The sequence below is a fragment of the Macrosteles quadrilineatus genome, unplaced genomic scaffold (genome assembly GCF_028750875.1).
Source record: "Macrosteles quadrilineatus isolate MER2022 unplaced genomic scaffold, UCM_ALF_1.0 Scaffold_3__2_contigs__length_128488019, whole genome shotgun sequence".
In the NCBI taxonomy this organism is placed as follows: Eukaryota; Metazoa; Arthropoda; class Insecta; order Hemiptera; family Cicadellidae; genus Macrosteles; species Macrosteles quadrilineatus.
The window spans coordinates 97,083,698-97,101,467 of NW_026542596.1; the positions used below are offsets into that span (position 1 = coordinate 97,083,698).

General features: G+C 33.0%; 1 protein-coding gene across 3 annotated transcripts in view; it reads left to right on the forward strand.

Moving 5' to 3' along the window:
• LOC128991046 (protein jim lovell-like) overlaps positions 1-17,770 on the forward strand; it is a 149,679-nt gene that overhangs the window by 68,509 nt on the left and 63,400 nt on the right. The window contains exon 1 of one of the 3 annotated variants that reach the window (XM_054413764.1): positions 4,620-4,724. The exons of the other annotated variants lie outside the window; for them this stretch is intronic. The gene's annotated coding sequence lies outside the window, so the exon portion shown is untranslated. Of the gene's footprint in view, positions 1-4,619; positions 4,725-17,770 lie in introns of those variants that run through there. 3 annotated transcript variants of the gene reach the window in all.

Sequence of the window (17,770 nt, forward strand, 5' to 3'; positions counted from 1 at the left end):
AAGCATTCTAGCAATCTTAAATATCCTGAAAAACGGTAGAGGCAGTTGTTAAATGTTAAATACTCATTTTATTTCACACTTTATCAAGAACACTATATTTACTACTTAATTGAATAATGACGAAGAACTACGGGGAAAAAACATCGACCTCTTTCATGACACAGTACTGAATGGCAGCCATTAAGATAATTTAACACAATTTATTTTGACCATTTATACAAGCAATGTGTTGATGCACATAGGTATTTGTTCTATAGTATTTGTACAAGCCTGAGCTGAGCAAACCCAAAACATGAAACTTTTGGCCGGATTCCCAACTTTTCCATTTGACACAAACATTGCATTTGGAATTTTGGAGTTTTCCCAAACAAACCCCATATTGAGAAAATTAGCTTATATTACCATCACGCTGAAACACCGTTCATAATTTTAAGGACGCAGTAGTCATTGTGGCTGTAATATAAAAAACTAACCCGGGACCATTTTACCCTGTGTATTCATCTAATTGTTCACATAAATTATCTAGAGGGAGAAGTTTAAGGTGAAAAAGTATAAAATGTATGAGGTTGAATTGACAGATATTATTGACCAAGATGTATTCTTCAACCATGATCGGTTTTCCAAAAACTTAATTGTTAAAGAATTTGGCACAGTTTTAAGCTTCTATACTGGTAAAATTCATATTTCTGGTCACAAACTAAACTAAATGACTAAATGACAAACTAAACTAAATGACACCATAAACAATGTTGCATAAAAGTTGTATATTTATCCAGAGCCCTCCCTATCCTCGCCGAGCGGTCACAGTCTGTTGGTGCTGCAGAAGCGGCAGTAGCATACCGTGCGATATCACCTTCCCATCGGTTAAGTATTCGTGAAAGTGAACTAATAGGCCAATTAACCTCGCACCCGACATACGGAAATCCAGCAATTAATTAACAATACCAGACCGACTCTCTTCCCCGGCCGTAGAGTTTTATATGCGTTCATACTATGGGAAACGGTGCGTTCAGCCACTGTGTCATTACCATAGCTCTCGGCTGCCGAAAATACAGACTGGTAATTTAGGGATATTAATCGTGATATGTCTCAATTAGTCTTGTTAGTGGTGTTACGCATGCGTTTTGCCGTACGATAAAAAGACGGACGTACCTGACCGTGGATCGGGATTCAAAGATACAAGGGTACAAGGATTGTCCATGTAGTATTATTCATTTGGTTGATTTTTTTCTTTTTAAATATAAACATTTGGTGACATATTATAAACTAAACTGTACTGATAAGTATTTCGAGTGATAAAATTACTTATAACTATTTTATAAACGGAAAACACGACATTATTGAGTAAGGTTCCGTACTTTTTTTTGGTCCAACCCGCCCACAGTTTTACCATTGACTATTGGATACAGAACGTTTTACGTAAATGATATGATAAATTTTCAAACAACTTTTTCTAATTAACCCGGTTTGTTTTATAAGGATATATACATTATTGAAATAATATCTAACAAGCATTCACTGGCGAGTACTTTTGAGTTTTTGAAAAACCCACTTTAATCTTTCTATTGGTTCTAACGGTTTTATTATTTTTATTATTATCTATCTGCTGAAGGCTTTAGCCGTGCAATGTTACTTTATGGTATTAAGAATATCCTCATATTTTGCTTATTTCATAGGAGCGTAAAAACATACAGCCTTATTATTGGTCGATGTACTCCTCACTGGTTTTAAGTTTAATTTACAAAGCATGGTAAAAATGCAAGTAATAAGTGTTAGTTTTCTGAGAGTTAGATGGTTGTGGGGTAGAACGCGGGCCTTTGGAGCCCGAGGGTGCCGGGTTCGAATCCCGACAATCGGCAATGGATTTTATCCATGAGAAAATGTCCCTAACACTAACCTGAAGTACAAAAAATATGTACTTTTAATATGTAACAGTTCCAGGCTAGAACATAGGATGTGAGTATTTAGGACGAGTCTTAGGATGTGAAGGCTAACAAAATCGTGTTAGTTATGCGTTTCTTATACGTTGATTCTTCTTACATTATTTATTTATCCAGTCGATGATTATTTATAGAAAGGTGTAGTAATATAGAAGACGTGCTGGCCCAAACTCTACCACTCAAATAAACCAACTCTTCATCTTATGATTAGTTTTGACCAAATTCGAATGAAATTCAATCAATAATTGAACTAAATTGTTGTTTTTATTCAACCTCGTGTTATTTTACGAAACTTCCCACCATTAATAAGTTAACTTTAAGCCATATTAACGAGCATTGATTAATCTATCATGGAGCATATCCAACGTTTAATCTTCACTGTGTTGTCAAAAAATAATTCTCTGACAATATTTTCTCCTCAAAAAAATCTATAAAATGTAATCCTTATAAAATAAATTATATTCCACCACCAATAGCCCACTTAATCGAATTGACTTCTACAACAAGCACGAGAAACAAAACAATTTAACAAACCACTAATATTAAACTTAAAAATTATTGAAAATCGGTTTTATCGTTGAAACGACTGCGCCAATCAGACGAGCAGAGCTGGCCACGATAAACCCATCAGTTTGATGCCTAGGGGAGCGAATGTGGGTGAGTGGGCTTGTATTATTCACATTGTGCGGTAGACACTCGTATTGTCATGGGTTTGTAGCGGCGCGCTACAGCTGACAGTAATTAACTAATTAATCCACCAGGTTTTTCCACGAACTTCCAAATTTTAAGTCTCGAAATTTGATAGTTTTGAAATCGAAAATACCACTTCGTACTGAGGAGTAGTGATATTGAAAGTTATGACAATTAGGTAATTGGATGACTTCGATTGTTTTCAAGACGTAATTAGTTTTTTATCGTACTTAAACACGATGATTATTGATAGTTTTGCATATTTTCAAATTGGATTACTTATGAAATATTTGACAACTAACCAGAAAAAGTGTCTTTACTGAGAAAAGTTCTTCTAAATCATTGTGGTTTAATGAATCAGAAGTGTTACTGACTAAAAATTAGACGGTACTATAGCAAAAACAAATTTAAATGATGAAGGACATCTAAAACGTTGTTTGTTGATCAAATTTGGTTGATTTATTTATTTCAAACAAAGCTATTACCATTTAAATAAAAACACACTTTATGACATTCCTTGCAGCACTAAACCTAATGTTATTTAAAGGGGGAAATCTATCATGTACAAGGAAATATTTCAGTGGAAATCTATGAATCAAAGTTTGTTTAGTCAGGAGGTTGGCTGCGGATGGGGTGTTTTACCTTTACAGCCAGTTTGGTACAATACGAACCGACACACCTGAAATATATTTTTTTAGGAACACACATCATGAACATCATTACAGTTAATCGTGGGGCTTTGTAGTACGACAGATCTTACCGGGTGTTGGATAAGCTCGTAATTCATCCCCTGGGGAGTCGTGTTGTGCCGAGGTAAGGGAGGATTACAAAAACTAATCTTACGTATGCAGCGGCGGACACATCGAGCTACGTGCATTTCTTGGGGACATCATCACGTAAATGAATACAAAGGGGATGTTTAACTCGAGACTCGAGTGTTTGGACTCACTTTGCGGATTTGTTGGTTATAATTTGTTTGTGCAAAATTGTAATTTTTTTATATTGTTTCGATAATGAATTCTGTCTCAAATTTATTGTATTGGAATCAGAGATTTTTTTAAATAATTAAATAATTTTTCAAAAACTCAGTGATGGATCTTTTGTACTATTAAAATACTATTCAGCTTTTTACCATTAAAGTTTAAGTTGGTTATGAAAGTACAATATTTTTAATCGTTTAATACAGCGAGAACTTTACGCTTTCATCAATGATAAAATTTTAATACTGTTTACTTACGAAGATTAAAAGATATTTAGGCCTACATCTACAATTACTATAATGGTTTTTTCAACCAATTATTTATAATAGATTTAGTATTTATTACATAGTATTAAAATCTATAAAGGTTATTTGGGAAGGTCACATTGTTGTAGCCTCAACATTACCAAGACGTTCGTGTTTGAAAAAAGTGCTCAAACAAAGTAAAAAGTTACTATTTTGGGCAGGAATAAATCTATTAATTAATTACTTGATTAGTTCAAGATGCAAATTATCACGTCATTGCTATCTAGTCAAGTATTTCTACGATAATCAAAAAATAGCTAAATAACTATTTCAGAATCACAAAGATTTCGTGGCTTGATTTCATTTTCAACCACCACCGTAACTTTAAGCCCCGAAACAAACGTAGAAATCAGGTACAACGTCTGCAAGCTGGAAACTTCCTGGAGTGGCCACAAGTGCCCGAACTTGCCGCAGCGGTGCGGGCGTTATTTAAGTCGAGAAACAAATACTTTTCGATCATAATGACGCGTTCTTTCATTATTCCGTGCATAGGGGTTTGAAGAGCCGGGAGGGGGGACTTTCACTTCTGCAGAAAATTTGTTCGCGCATTGAAGGTCGGAGCTGTGGGCAGTGACGGCCCTCCCCTCGCGCGCTGCGCCCCTTCTACCGCTGCCCAGTGCCAGTACAGTAGTAGTCGTGCTAGCAAAAACAAAAGACGCGAGCGATGCGGTGGTCGGGACATGTGAGTTGGACTTGGACTTGTAATTGAGTGTCGCTACACGGGAACTTGTAAACTTGTACGTCGAGGCTTCAACATCTACTACTACATCTACTTCTACGTCTACTCTACACCAACTTCCCAAGCACAGGTACGAATGTGTCAATTGTGTCACACATGTTTTGAATTTCCCTCCCGCGGTGGGCGGCGGATCTCATTGTTTAGAAAAATACGGTAAGTGGGCGCTCACATGGTGCGCGCGTCTGCGTCAGCCCTTCTCTCTCCCTCGGCGAAAAAAACCTTTTGTCTAATCGGATTCATTAACGGAGCGGGAGAATTATGCGTTCATTCCCGGCGGCCATATTTTTAAGAAACTCCCCTTCTTCTTAGACGGTTTGTGTCACTTGTGTGTGCGTCGCGGTCGCGCGAGTATGTGAGCCGATAACACCTTATCTGTAAGTTGTGCCACTTTTAAACTCTTTGTGTAGTTTTGTTTTTGGTGGGTTTGCGTAGGCTTGTGAAGTTTTCAGTTAAACCAGTTAAAAGTGATTTGCAGGTAAAAGTTTGTTCAAGTTTGTTACGCTAGTATAATATCTCTGGTCAAAAAGTAGGGTGTAAATTTTCAGAAAGATCACTAGTTTTTACTTTCAGTGTGCAATAAACAATTCAACTTAGACGATATGTTAGTTAAAATGTCATTTTAAGTTAAACAATCTTACCAAATCGTAGAAGCACTAGCCAATTAACAAGACCACATTTTTTATATTTCAAAGCTTTAAAATAAAAATAAGTACATCATAAGTTAAAAATAACTATAACTACAGTGAGTTTATAATTGGTTTTTAAGTCCTTAAAGGTTATTTCGTACAGTAAACATTGTTCTTGTTTGTTTTATGAGGTTTTAAGAATGAACTTTACAAGTCACCGGTCTAAATACTTTTTGCTAAAAAAGTTAATATAACTTTAGGGGCCATTGTACTGTAAAGTAATCTAAACAGAATAATACAATATAAAACTTACTTAAAAACATTTTTTAGATCCGACCATAAAAGATCCTTAATTTTAAAGTATTTCATTTTCCGAACTTATTTAATGATAAACATTTTAATATACAGTACATAAACAATAATTACATAGTCAACCTAAGATTTTGTTAAATTTGTGTAATATTATAACCTAAACGATAAAACTGTCTCTTCAAAACTCATTAAGACTTTGTCCAACACGTTATAATCAACTTTCGCAATAAATTACTAATCACTCACTACACCTATTACATGTTATCTACTAAACACAGGTTTTTACAACACATAACAGTAAGTAATGAGCGCTTCACGCAAGTAATTTTAATTTATTCTTCCGCATAACATTACAACTCATTTAAATAACTCCTCAGTTAATGTCAGCTATTGCAATAATTGAACGTGAGTCGGCTGCTTGGTCATTAATCAATGTTGAGAGGGCTGTTTAAATGTAGTAATGTAGTTGTTTAGTGATGTAGTGATGTATGTATTGATGTAGATGTAGAGGTGCGTCCGCGGTGCGGCCGACGCGACGGCGGTAAACTTTTGAAACTTTGCAAACGCGTAAACCACCCAGTGATGTACTAATTACTTGATTAAAGATCGTTTGTGTTGAACACGTATTGAAAAAAAAAGATGTAGATATTCAGTTAACTTTCGATTAACTTAAAATATAGGTTAAGAAAAGCTATTTGTGTTAGTTATTGCTTATAAGTTATCAGTAAATAAGTAGTTGTATGGTTTACAAGCTATTTTGTTTGTAAACTTTTTCTATATAATATTTCCTCATAAAGGGTTGTAATAGTACTTGATTAATGTTAGGAAAATTACTAAAGAGCTATTTTAGGGTAATTTTTTTTTTATCAACGTTGTTTTATCAAAGTTATCAACGTTGTTTTATCAAAGACGAATGCCAGACTGTAGTTTAATTTCCAAAAAGTATTGTGTTGAATAGGTTTTGTATTCTTTAAACTGTAAAAATAATTTATGAAAGTGTTAGTTTTTGCTACCATAATGCATACGTTTATAATGCATACGTTCAAAAATCAAAACTAAAATGTCAAATTGTTTAGTTGTTGATATATTTGTTTGGTGAAATTTAAAACCGGTTTCGTATATTTATGCAGAGTTATAAATAAATAGAGTAGAAAGTAATAGATCATACAGCAATTTGAGTTTGGAGGTAAAACCAAACCATGTATTGTAGCTTAGACTACAAAATAGTTACAACTCGGTTAGTAATTCCTCAACAATAATAAAATCTAAGGGCATCAAAACTTTATTTATGATATGTATCCAATTTCATCAAAACTAGACTGAAAAAGAAACTAAGTAATAAATACTTACATAAATTTAAATGGGTTCACACCTCTTTAGAACAAGTAATATTTTTACATATTTTTTTGTACCATCATCCAGTACAACATGTACACATTGGTGTCACTCATTAAAATCCACTGAACATAACACCACATACAACTTACAACTTTTTAATCCAAAAAATATGAGGGACGATTCCGAATAAAAGATTTTAATGCAGATTTCAATACAGGTTTTGCAAATCCGAACGGTTTTGTTTTCTCGGAGCAATAATATCTGGGGATCGGAAATTATTAATTGCGCGTCTCTGGAAAACCGATAAGTGCTGCGGGTCTGAATACGATATTGGGGGAGACCACCCTCGTGTGTGAGTGTGTGTGTGTGAGAGTGTGTGTGTGTGCGGTTGCCTCACGTACCTTACTTGGCCCTTATTGACTTAAATCATTGTCAAGGGTTCACGGCTCGGTGCACCGACTCGTCAAACGTTTCACCTTATCTGTCAGCAAATCTAAAAATTGGAATTCCAGATTTCGGTAGATTTAGCATCGTTTTAATGTGATTATTCTGTTTATTATCATAAAATATATATTACTTCAGTTGTTTTATTGTTGTTTGATGTGATATTCAGTTGTGTTGCGTGGTTAAATAGCCTGTGTGTAAATATTTAGTCTACATTGTAAAATGCATACGAAAATTAATGGTTGATTTAAATATTAAATTCTCTGGTGTCAATTATAGTTTGTTAAAAGCCTAGATGTTAAAGAATCAAGTTATGGTACTATGTTTAATGTATGAGTTAAGTGAGATCATGCATTATTTTCATATTTGAAGCACAAATAATTGTGAATGGGCACGATCCGATAATAATAAATTAAAATTCGTATATTATCAATGCTACCATTCAATCAAATATATCCAATCGTCTAGTTCTACATCATGCATAATCTCATCATTTCATTGAGTGTTCAAATGATGGAACTAAAATTATTTTTTTCCAAACTATCGAATAACAATAAACCATTTAATCTTAATATTTAGTATATACCTTATTTAGGATTGTGAGTAGATAGAATTGAACTAAACAAGAACATCAGCAGTTTAATCAAATTTCAAAATGAAATCCATTCTAAAATGTATTTAATTTTTACCCGTTGAAAATGAGTTGGTTTTCATCCGTTAATGATGAGTTTAAGTCAGCTATAGTTTTTAACTTTTAAAACGCTTAACAATTTATTCCAGTTACTTTTAGTTGTAAATAAATCTTTGCTTTTATTTTAGTTATTTTTACAATACACTCGTTGTTGAAGTTTCAGTTAACTAGTTTATATTGTTTGTGTTTCGGCGAAGAAATTCTTATATCTCGAAACAGTGTTGTTCATTACACTTTTAAATACTTTTCCATAATATTAAAACAAATGATACGTCATTTACACTTGGCTTATAAATGACCTGATAAATCAAATGACCCGTGTTAAACGACCCTGGTAAGAGAAAAGCTCGTACACTAAAACAATTAGAGGCAAATTTCCTCCACCTCGTGATCTATTAGTGTAATTTATTGTTTTAGTCTAAACACTTTACCAACAACCTTGAGTTAGATGCAGTCTGTCCTAGTAACGCACTTAATGAATCACTCTTCTTATCTGTTTGTCAAGTTTGGAAATATTGGTTGATCGATTTGTAAGTGGTATTGGTCATTAATACGATCGGTTAACAAACCAAGGGGTTGTGTATTTAAAATTTCATGTAAATAATGAAATGTACAGTTTTGTTTAAAATCCCTATTTCATGAGAATTTTGATTAAGTTTTTATAGGTCCCTCGAGTACTTGAAATATTTCTGAACATACATTGTGAATTAGTAATTGAAATGCGACCCACTATGGTAAATAACACACGGGCTTCATTCTTGAATGTTTGTGGGGATAGTTATTCTGTATTAAAAGGTAATACAAACTTATGTTTAAATATATGTGAATGAAAATAGTAATTAATTTACACTGTATTAAAGGGTAGAAATGTGTTTACTTGCAATTCTAATTCGATTACTGTAACGCATGAAATCGTACATTTGTTTATATTATAATTGTTATATTCATCTCACAAAATTCACACGTATACAAATACAATTTTTATCTTCTTTATAAATATTTTCAAAAATTGTTTAAACGCCATCATCCTTTAACATCAGTGTTTGAATAATTCAAAATATTGTTCGTATTAGTAAGAGAAAAGTGTCCATTTAATCTGAGTAACTATTTTAAATCATTATAGCTTACAAGCACCGAGCTAGTGAACACATTATTTACATAAAAATTACTAAGCTTAACTTTACTTTCTTATCAGCTTTTAGCATAATTTAACAAATACATGACATAATACATATATATTAGAGTAAATCAATATTCCATTCTGATATTTTAAGAATATTATAAATTTTACCAACACACAATAAAAAAACTGCACTTTCTTTTCGATTCTCCCACTACCGACCACTAAGTAACAAGAAACCGACTATAGCGTATATCGTTGCGTGTCGTGTGAGCGTGCGTGCGGGAGTATGTCTCGGTTGTTATCGTAATTTGCGAATAAAAACAAATGAGCTATTTAAATGTCAAATACAAGCATGCGAAGACGTCCATAAACATGTAACTGTCCCTGTGCGGTAGTCACATAGTCGACGACAGCCATATCATGCGACCTGTATGGTGTAAGGGAGTCAAGTATGGGGTTTATGGTAACTTTGTGGGGCTAGGGGGATTGCGTTGACGCGATTCCCTTTTATACCATTGATGTTTGAACCGATGGGAATTAAAGATATTTGCATTTTTAACTGAGTGTACGATAAGTTTCTGCATAAAGTGTAGAATGGATTCATTACTTACCATTAATTTATTGCTATTTGACCTAAAAATGTGCAACCAAACAATAAAATTATTGAAACTGAAATATTCCCCAAAATAAGGAAAATTTAGCTCATATCAGTGCACTGAAACTAAAGGGAAAATAAAACGCACCAAAAAGGTATTTTTATGGTAGATTTTAATTGATTGCTTTTTGGCTGAAAATATTATTGCACTTCGATATTGTACAGGATTTTAAGTAAACTGGGCATTTCGTTTACTATAGCATGCAAAGATGTTATCATAGTTTTTTTACAAAAAACATTTGACTTTTTGAAAATTTTACTGTGGATTATTCAGTAATTGTACAAACGTTAAGCTTATTTTCTAAAAGAAATATTGATTATATCAAATATATTTTTAATTTACTGTGTGGTTGAGTTTGAGGGGGTTTATTTAAAAACGACCGGAATCGAATTAATACACGAATAAGGGTTCTTTCGTTTATTGAAACGTGTGGAAATGTTTTATTACCAACAGGATAACATCTATACATGAATAACGTAAGACTGCATTTCTTTTGCAATATTTTTAGTAAACAAAGTGATGTTTTGTGAAACTTGTTATTCGTAACTTAATGAGTCCATATTATATGATACAAAGTTATTTGTTCCGTTTAAAGGTATGCATGTTAAGATATTGAGTGCCTGTCAGTAGGTATGTTTTACAACAGTGCACAAGATACATATTTAACTCTTGTCAACAACTCTAGTATAACCTTACTGTGTTGTAAACAAGACCCTATTCTTCATAACATAACATACACCAATACAACAAAGTATTTTTGACCAGGAAAATAGTCTATTACGTTCAGAATTATGCTGCAAAACCAATATAACATGATTTAAATGAAGTACTTACGTTGTCTTAACGTGTGTTGTATTTTTTTCTTTTGCACTTAAGAGGTTAAAGCGTCATTTCCTCCGAGCATTTCAATATCCAGTAAATAAATGCTCATACATATTCTAATACTCCGTAATACGTATCATATTGGATCCTCCAGTATACACGCAAAAACTATACAACTCGCTGTCAAATTAACTGCCTTATAACAATCATGAAATACAATTAACTCGTTGCACAAGCAAGTGTGTGACAACCACTATACTTCGTTACAAATACTTTCTTAAGTACTTAGTTCCTAAATATTTTCCAAAGAACCTCACATTGAATGTAATATTAGGAATCCTAAAATTGGCCACTGTCACATATTCACTAGCCTCACACAAAAATATACTAATTATATATCATTTACCCACACAATAACCAATAATCCGTAAGAAAAAATAAAAAAAAAAACTAACACAACTATCGCTGTTAAACCAGATCCTCAAATTGTCTTATAGTAGAAATTCCAATCACTTGACCAAGGAGTTTAGGCAATGAAGACGCGAAGTGTGGAGTTGAGACTACGGTGGCTTAATTTTAACCGTCGTCGACTCCAAATTAAACCCCGACTGTAATCTCCAACCCTGCATGTCGCTCTGGTGGCGCTTACGGTTCTAACTCCGCAGCTTGATTGGGCATGTGGCACTTAAGTGCCGGGGTTAGTTTCCGGCTAAGTTTTGAATTGTGATCGCGAATGTTGTAAATTAATACAATGGACTGCTGAGAGGTTAGTATGTCCACCTTGGATATAGACGATGAAAAATAATCACGGAAAATGTGTTGATGTTCGATTCTGGATCAAGTTAAAAAAATCTTACGTAGGCTTTTGTGGTGTCACCTCGTCGTTAAATAAACTTCACCCCCACGTTACGCACTTGGTGTTAGTAGCTTCCTCAGTGGTTAAGCTGTGTTTTTTTTCATATAAAACACATCCAAGATAAAACATGCTAGCAGTGAATTAAATCTAACGTCACGGTTAATACAAAAAGATATGAATAAAAAGCATATTGTTACATCATAAAACATAGGACTACACACAAGAAAACAGTTGTGTGGTGGTTTGGATTTTTATTTTTTTTTTTTATGTTGTTTACGTATTCATGATTTGAAAACATTAAAAAAACTTATTAAAAACACAAACACGGATTTATACTTGTGATATTTGAATAATGCTACGAGAAGTGATAGCTTATCATCATACTTAGAGACTAAATTCATCAAAGGATAGTCATGACAATCATAATATGTATCACATTTTAAATAAACTACAACCTACATTTACGTTAAAATCAACAATTATAAGTAGTTATCAAAGTACTCTTTATATGCTATTTGATGTTTTATGTATGTAGAAGTTTGATCAAAAACACATACCCCACTAAAGACAAACATAAGAATGAAAATGAATTATAAACATAAGAAGTTTTACTAAAATCAAGTTCGACATTTCCAAATGACCTTATTACTTGAAGACTTTTGCAATGAAAAACATGGACGAATTTAATAGTTTTATGAAATCTGGAGTTGGAATAGATTGAAAGTTAAAGGTTCAAGCCAATAAAACTAATATATCTAAATTAAAAGTTGTACGCGAAATTTATGTTGATACTGCGATATTACTTATATTAAAATTAAATACGGTGATTCTATATAACATACATGTATAACCGGTACAATAAATTGTTGAATAATCGAATTAAAACATCCACAGTAAAAGCCCACAGATTAGTCAAGTGTTTAATCGAACAGTAACCTATTCACATGTCATTGAACAGTTTTGCCCACACTAATCGCCCATTTGTCTTGAAGGTGTTGGTAGGGGTGGGGGTAGGGGGGAAGCAATATATCAGCTGATCGTCACTAGAAGCGACATCTACATTAGCTTTATGTTCGTCATTTTCTACACTAATAATTGATCGGTTCAAGTGACCTTAAAGCTTGAGAGACACAATTTTGCTAAGAAGCTTTCACATTTTGTGGTAAAGACGCAAAGTAAAACAAACACTTTAAGCTTAAGCGATTATGTCTTGTTTGGAAGGGATGATATGGGGCTTAACTGGCGATAAATGTGTTAACTGGTGTGCTCGGGGAATATTTGCTGTTTAGGTGTTCGGTTTTGTTTAAGTTTTATAGTAAATTGAACAAAATATGCATTTTAAGCGTCGAGCATTTTTATTTGCTAAAATTTCTATTAATTGTTTTTTTTATTATTTGCATTTGATGATTTTTTGGTAAAGAATTTTTGTTACAATGTTTTTTAATAGTTTCAAAATATTAGTATTGTATTTTTAATTGTTTAAGATGACAAACAGTGTATATGTTCATTGCTAATAATATATTTACATATTTTATCGTATTATATTGTTGGGATAAAACAAAAAGCATAATTGTTAAATTCACCGATATCTGTCACGTAAAAAGGCAAAATTTATATAATATAATGAAAATATTTCTGAATCTTATTTAGTACATTATATCAAAACAAAACAATAATTCCAAATAATAATGTGATATGAACATTTAAAATAAATGTTGGTTTATGATTATGCATTATTCCTATTTCAAAATCTTAAATATTATTTTATTAGTGTTGTATTATTATGCTCGAAATTACATAGAATTATATTTTAAAAAGAAACGGATTCGAAAGTTTGGCTGTTAGATCTTATTTTAAGAACACGTTACCAGAAAGTTTACACTTCATATTTAGGTTTGCATTCTTCGTAAAACGATTATGTTTTTACATAAATTAAACAGAACAAACTGTTCAGGCGCTAGTATGCAAAACTTAAGTTGTATCTGGATTGCGTCAGCTGGATTGAAGGCGTGGTCTAAGTTGACCAGCCTATGGCATTGACGATCTTTGCTTTTATTGCTTGTGAATATCTTGACCACTCTACGATCCATGATGTTTTATAATAGTTTAATTATTTGATAACTATAATAGCTTATTAACTAATTATTGCTGTGTTATACCTTTGACTCGAATAGGCAATGATTATAGTTACATCCATTTGATTGGAATTAAAATACCACCTCGGTTAAGTCACTTAAATTTATGTACTGCATGTGACAAAATATTTACTATATGGTCTTTACGTGGAGGTGATCATTTTATCTTTTAGGATAGGTTTGAGATAAGTTTCATTGCAACTTTCTAACACTAATTTACCAAACTCAGCGTAGAACCTTTATAGAACTCAGTAATAATTGACAATGCATACGTAAGATAAGTATAGCAAATGTAGACAGTTTCTTGGTCTGCAACGCTGGTTATTCTTATTTGTAATGTAAAAGCGAATTATTTCCTTTGCTGCATATTTTTTTAGTTTATTTTTTAAGAAAAGTTCACATAGGCCTACTTGTTTGTATTTTAAATTTTTTTCACTAACATAAAATTTGAAAAAAACACAATATTTACCACCTCAACTAAACTAAAGGTCCTATTTGTAAAGTGATGTTTTTGATAAATATTTTTTTGAAGGAGGGGCAGTGAATAAAAAAATCGACGAAACTGTACAAATTATTTAATTGGTCCAGGTTATTAAATATAATTAGACTATGATTATTTATATTTATTAGCAATTCAGGATAAAGTGGATAAAAAAGTGGGATAAAAGGATAAAGTGTAAAATAACTATTAAGTGTGTTTCGGAATATTTTTTTATTTATACTTTAGACACAAAAAAGTTGTATGTTTAAATATCACGGCGTCCCAATGATGAAGTGTTTTTATGTTTTAGGATAACATACTTTAGGTTTATATCATAAACCCATTGGCATAGATATTCCAAACCGTAATTTAATTTACTTATGAATCAGATTTTGGTAGTTTTCGATTAACATGACCAAGATCTTCTTATTGGAGTGCGTATAAATCTATAAACAATTTAAAATGTTTCACTAGTTTCACACCAGTGTGTAACAAACTTAATGAAGAACCTCATTGAATTTGTAATTACTTAATGATATAATACATAATATTATTTATTTTTGATTATTCCTTCAATAATTGTAATGTTTTAAAATTAATTACATGAATATGATATTATGGTTGGAACTAGTTAAAAATTAATCGTGAATGCATTAATGGTCCCGAGATTATATTATTTTATTTAATCAAATATAGTGTATACCAATTGAAAATATAAACACACTTCAACCAACACCTTTTCCCCATTCTGCAACGTACAAAACCTAACCTATCCATTTGCTACAATATCGTCCGATATCGACATCTACCAATACTAGCACGATACACAGTGTGCTTTAGTATGTCTCCTCCCACATATGTTACCCCCCCACCCCCGCCTACCCCCCTGTTATCAGGGCTGCTGAGGTGGTGTGTGGAGCCGCTGATATGACACCAGTCGCCTCAGCACCGTGCTGCGCCGTCGCGGGGGGCGGAGCCTACCATGCCCCTCCCCCCGGTTTTTACACGTTTGTTTTTGCCTAATTGGTTAACACTCGTCGTGTTTTACGGTATTTCTTGTATTTTTACGCGTGCTATGGATTCCACTCCCTTTTGATTTCGACCGGTCGACCGCTTCGCTGTGAACTCATAATTTCCACATAATACGGCTTATCAAATTACTCCGGGTTCGAGTGTGTAAAAGAATCTTTATGTGCGCTTCATTAGCTTTGTCGTTATACAGGGTTGTTAGGTGAACTTAATTATATCGTGGGTGAAAAAGTTTATGTATTTGTTAGCTAATGTTTGCTTTTTGTTAAACTCTAAAAGAGTAATGTTTGGCCGAAAGGGGTCTGCAATTATTTAAAAGTTGAATATAATGAAACAATTTTAATATTTACCTTGGTTTACTGGGTTTATAAATTAATTATCTACTCAGAGTGTGAAGGAGTGAGCTGGTCTAGTGGCTTTGGACTTTAGGCAAACTATACTTCTCAGGCGAATTGTAAAGCTCTCTCCACAAAAATCATTAGACGACCTTTTTCATTGGTTTGGTAACGGTTGGCTGATCATACAGTTAATTTGAATACAGCATATCCAGAATTTAGAAACCTCAAAAACAACACGCATTAAACTTTAAATTAAAATATAAAAGTCAGAATCGCATAACATTATAAAGAAAATAAGCCAACTCTCCCGAAATTAGTAGACTGTTTGAATAACCAAAAATTGAAATGACTAAGTTTTTTGTCATTACCAATTCTGAACTCAGTCCTACGAAATGATTTAATTGTTGTGTCCAAATCAACAGATCCGTGGGTACACAAACTCACTTTTTACTCTTCATAGCTCATAACCTCAAACGCAAACGTGTTAGTTGATTAATCTTAAGCAACTGGCATCAAACATGTTTACACATGAATACATTGTTAATCAAATATAGAGATGGGTCGTTAAAAGCTGAACCGCCATAAGTTAGGACAAACTTCCCACATAGCTGTTAGTGATTGTGGATGAATGTTCGGAGTTGGGGAAGTAGCCACTTTCAAACACATACTTGGCTTGTAAAGACTAATTCGTCTAACTTACAACCCCTTCATACTCGTTAGTACTTTACAAAATGAGTTTGTATACTTGTTTTGTGTTTACTATCACTCTTTCTTATACGTGTACTACCTTAATAGAAGTCAAGTATACATTACAGGTAGTTTACTGAGGGAATTTCGTCTAAGACACCTGGGTTCAAATCCCCCAAATCACCAATAAAGCTATTTTAATGGAAATGTGGGTGTTATGCAGCTTGGTGTCCACATGTCTATAGAAATTAAATAATTATTGAAATTAGGGACGTCCCTCAACTTAAACACCCCGAATATGTAAATTACGTCCATTATTTACCCCATAAGTGTTTTACAAATTTAATTTTCACACTTGTGTTTTAAGTTTTTATTTTTGCTCTGTTCAATGTGGATACTATCTAAGCGTATAGGTGACTGGTCGATTTCTTAGAGCAATAAAGTCTTTAAGTATAAGATCGATTCCCTTAAATCGTGATTTCTGTTGTTTCAACGCTTTTATTGGTTAAGAGCCAATACTACGCTGTCAGCCAGTAAGTGTAACAGGAAAATTACACCTTCACCCTCCGAAGTTATACGACTGTACCACAATATAATTTGTGTGTAAAGATACACAATTGAAATTTGTTAATGTTTTTGTTCTAACCCAACCCAATCTAACCTAACATTACCCAGCCCAACCAAACCTAACCTAACCCAACCTAACCCTAAAGAGGATTTGTCAATAGTTAAAACATTTAAACTTAAAAAAGAAAAAAGAAAAAAACACGGTGGTTCTCATTTAACGAAAAAGGTACCCAAAATATAACACATCTCATTTGAGCTCACATACATCTCACATTAAGGCTGCATTTACACTAAAAGATATAAATTATTTTAATATTTTATGCAATAAACGAATTTAAAAGGTAGCGTTTGCGAGCAGAGTAAACAAAACCATTGTTCAAGCCGTTGAATATCAATCTTGAACAAATCAACTTTGTATTTCTGGAAAAGGAATCACTTCCAATACTCGATTGTGTGCTAAAGGGTTCTTGTAGAACCTAATTAACACGCCTCGCCATGTATCAAGCCTCAACAATGGGAGCGACAAAGACAGAAACACACACTCGCTCTCTCTCACTCCTATTGGGCCTTTATTGTGTTGCTTGTGTTAAGTGTGTGTCATATTTAATTAGCTGATAAACAAGCAAATATTATAGGTGTGCTTGAAGGTTTGTATGTACGGGAAGTTATTCAATGCAGTAAATCATTGAAAGATTAGGTTTTTTAAATACGAAATGTTTTGTAGAATTGGCACTACAGAATTGGTTGATATTTTGTAGTGCTTGGGTACACCGTATTACTTGAATTTGGCTGGAAGCCAAGTATGTTCGCTTCTACAAAAATACTTATTAAAAAAAATACGCCAATGGTATACATCTAAAGTTCTAAAGATATAATATTTATATCTAAAGTTGGTCAAATTCTTGTTCGTTGTGTATTTTTCTTTGATTCCATATAGTAAGCTAAAATATTAGTATTCTACTGGGGATAAGGAGATAGAGAAACAAATAGTCAATATGTTTGAGTAATCCG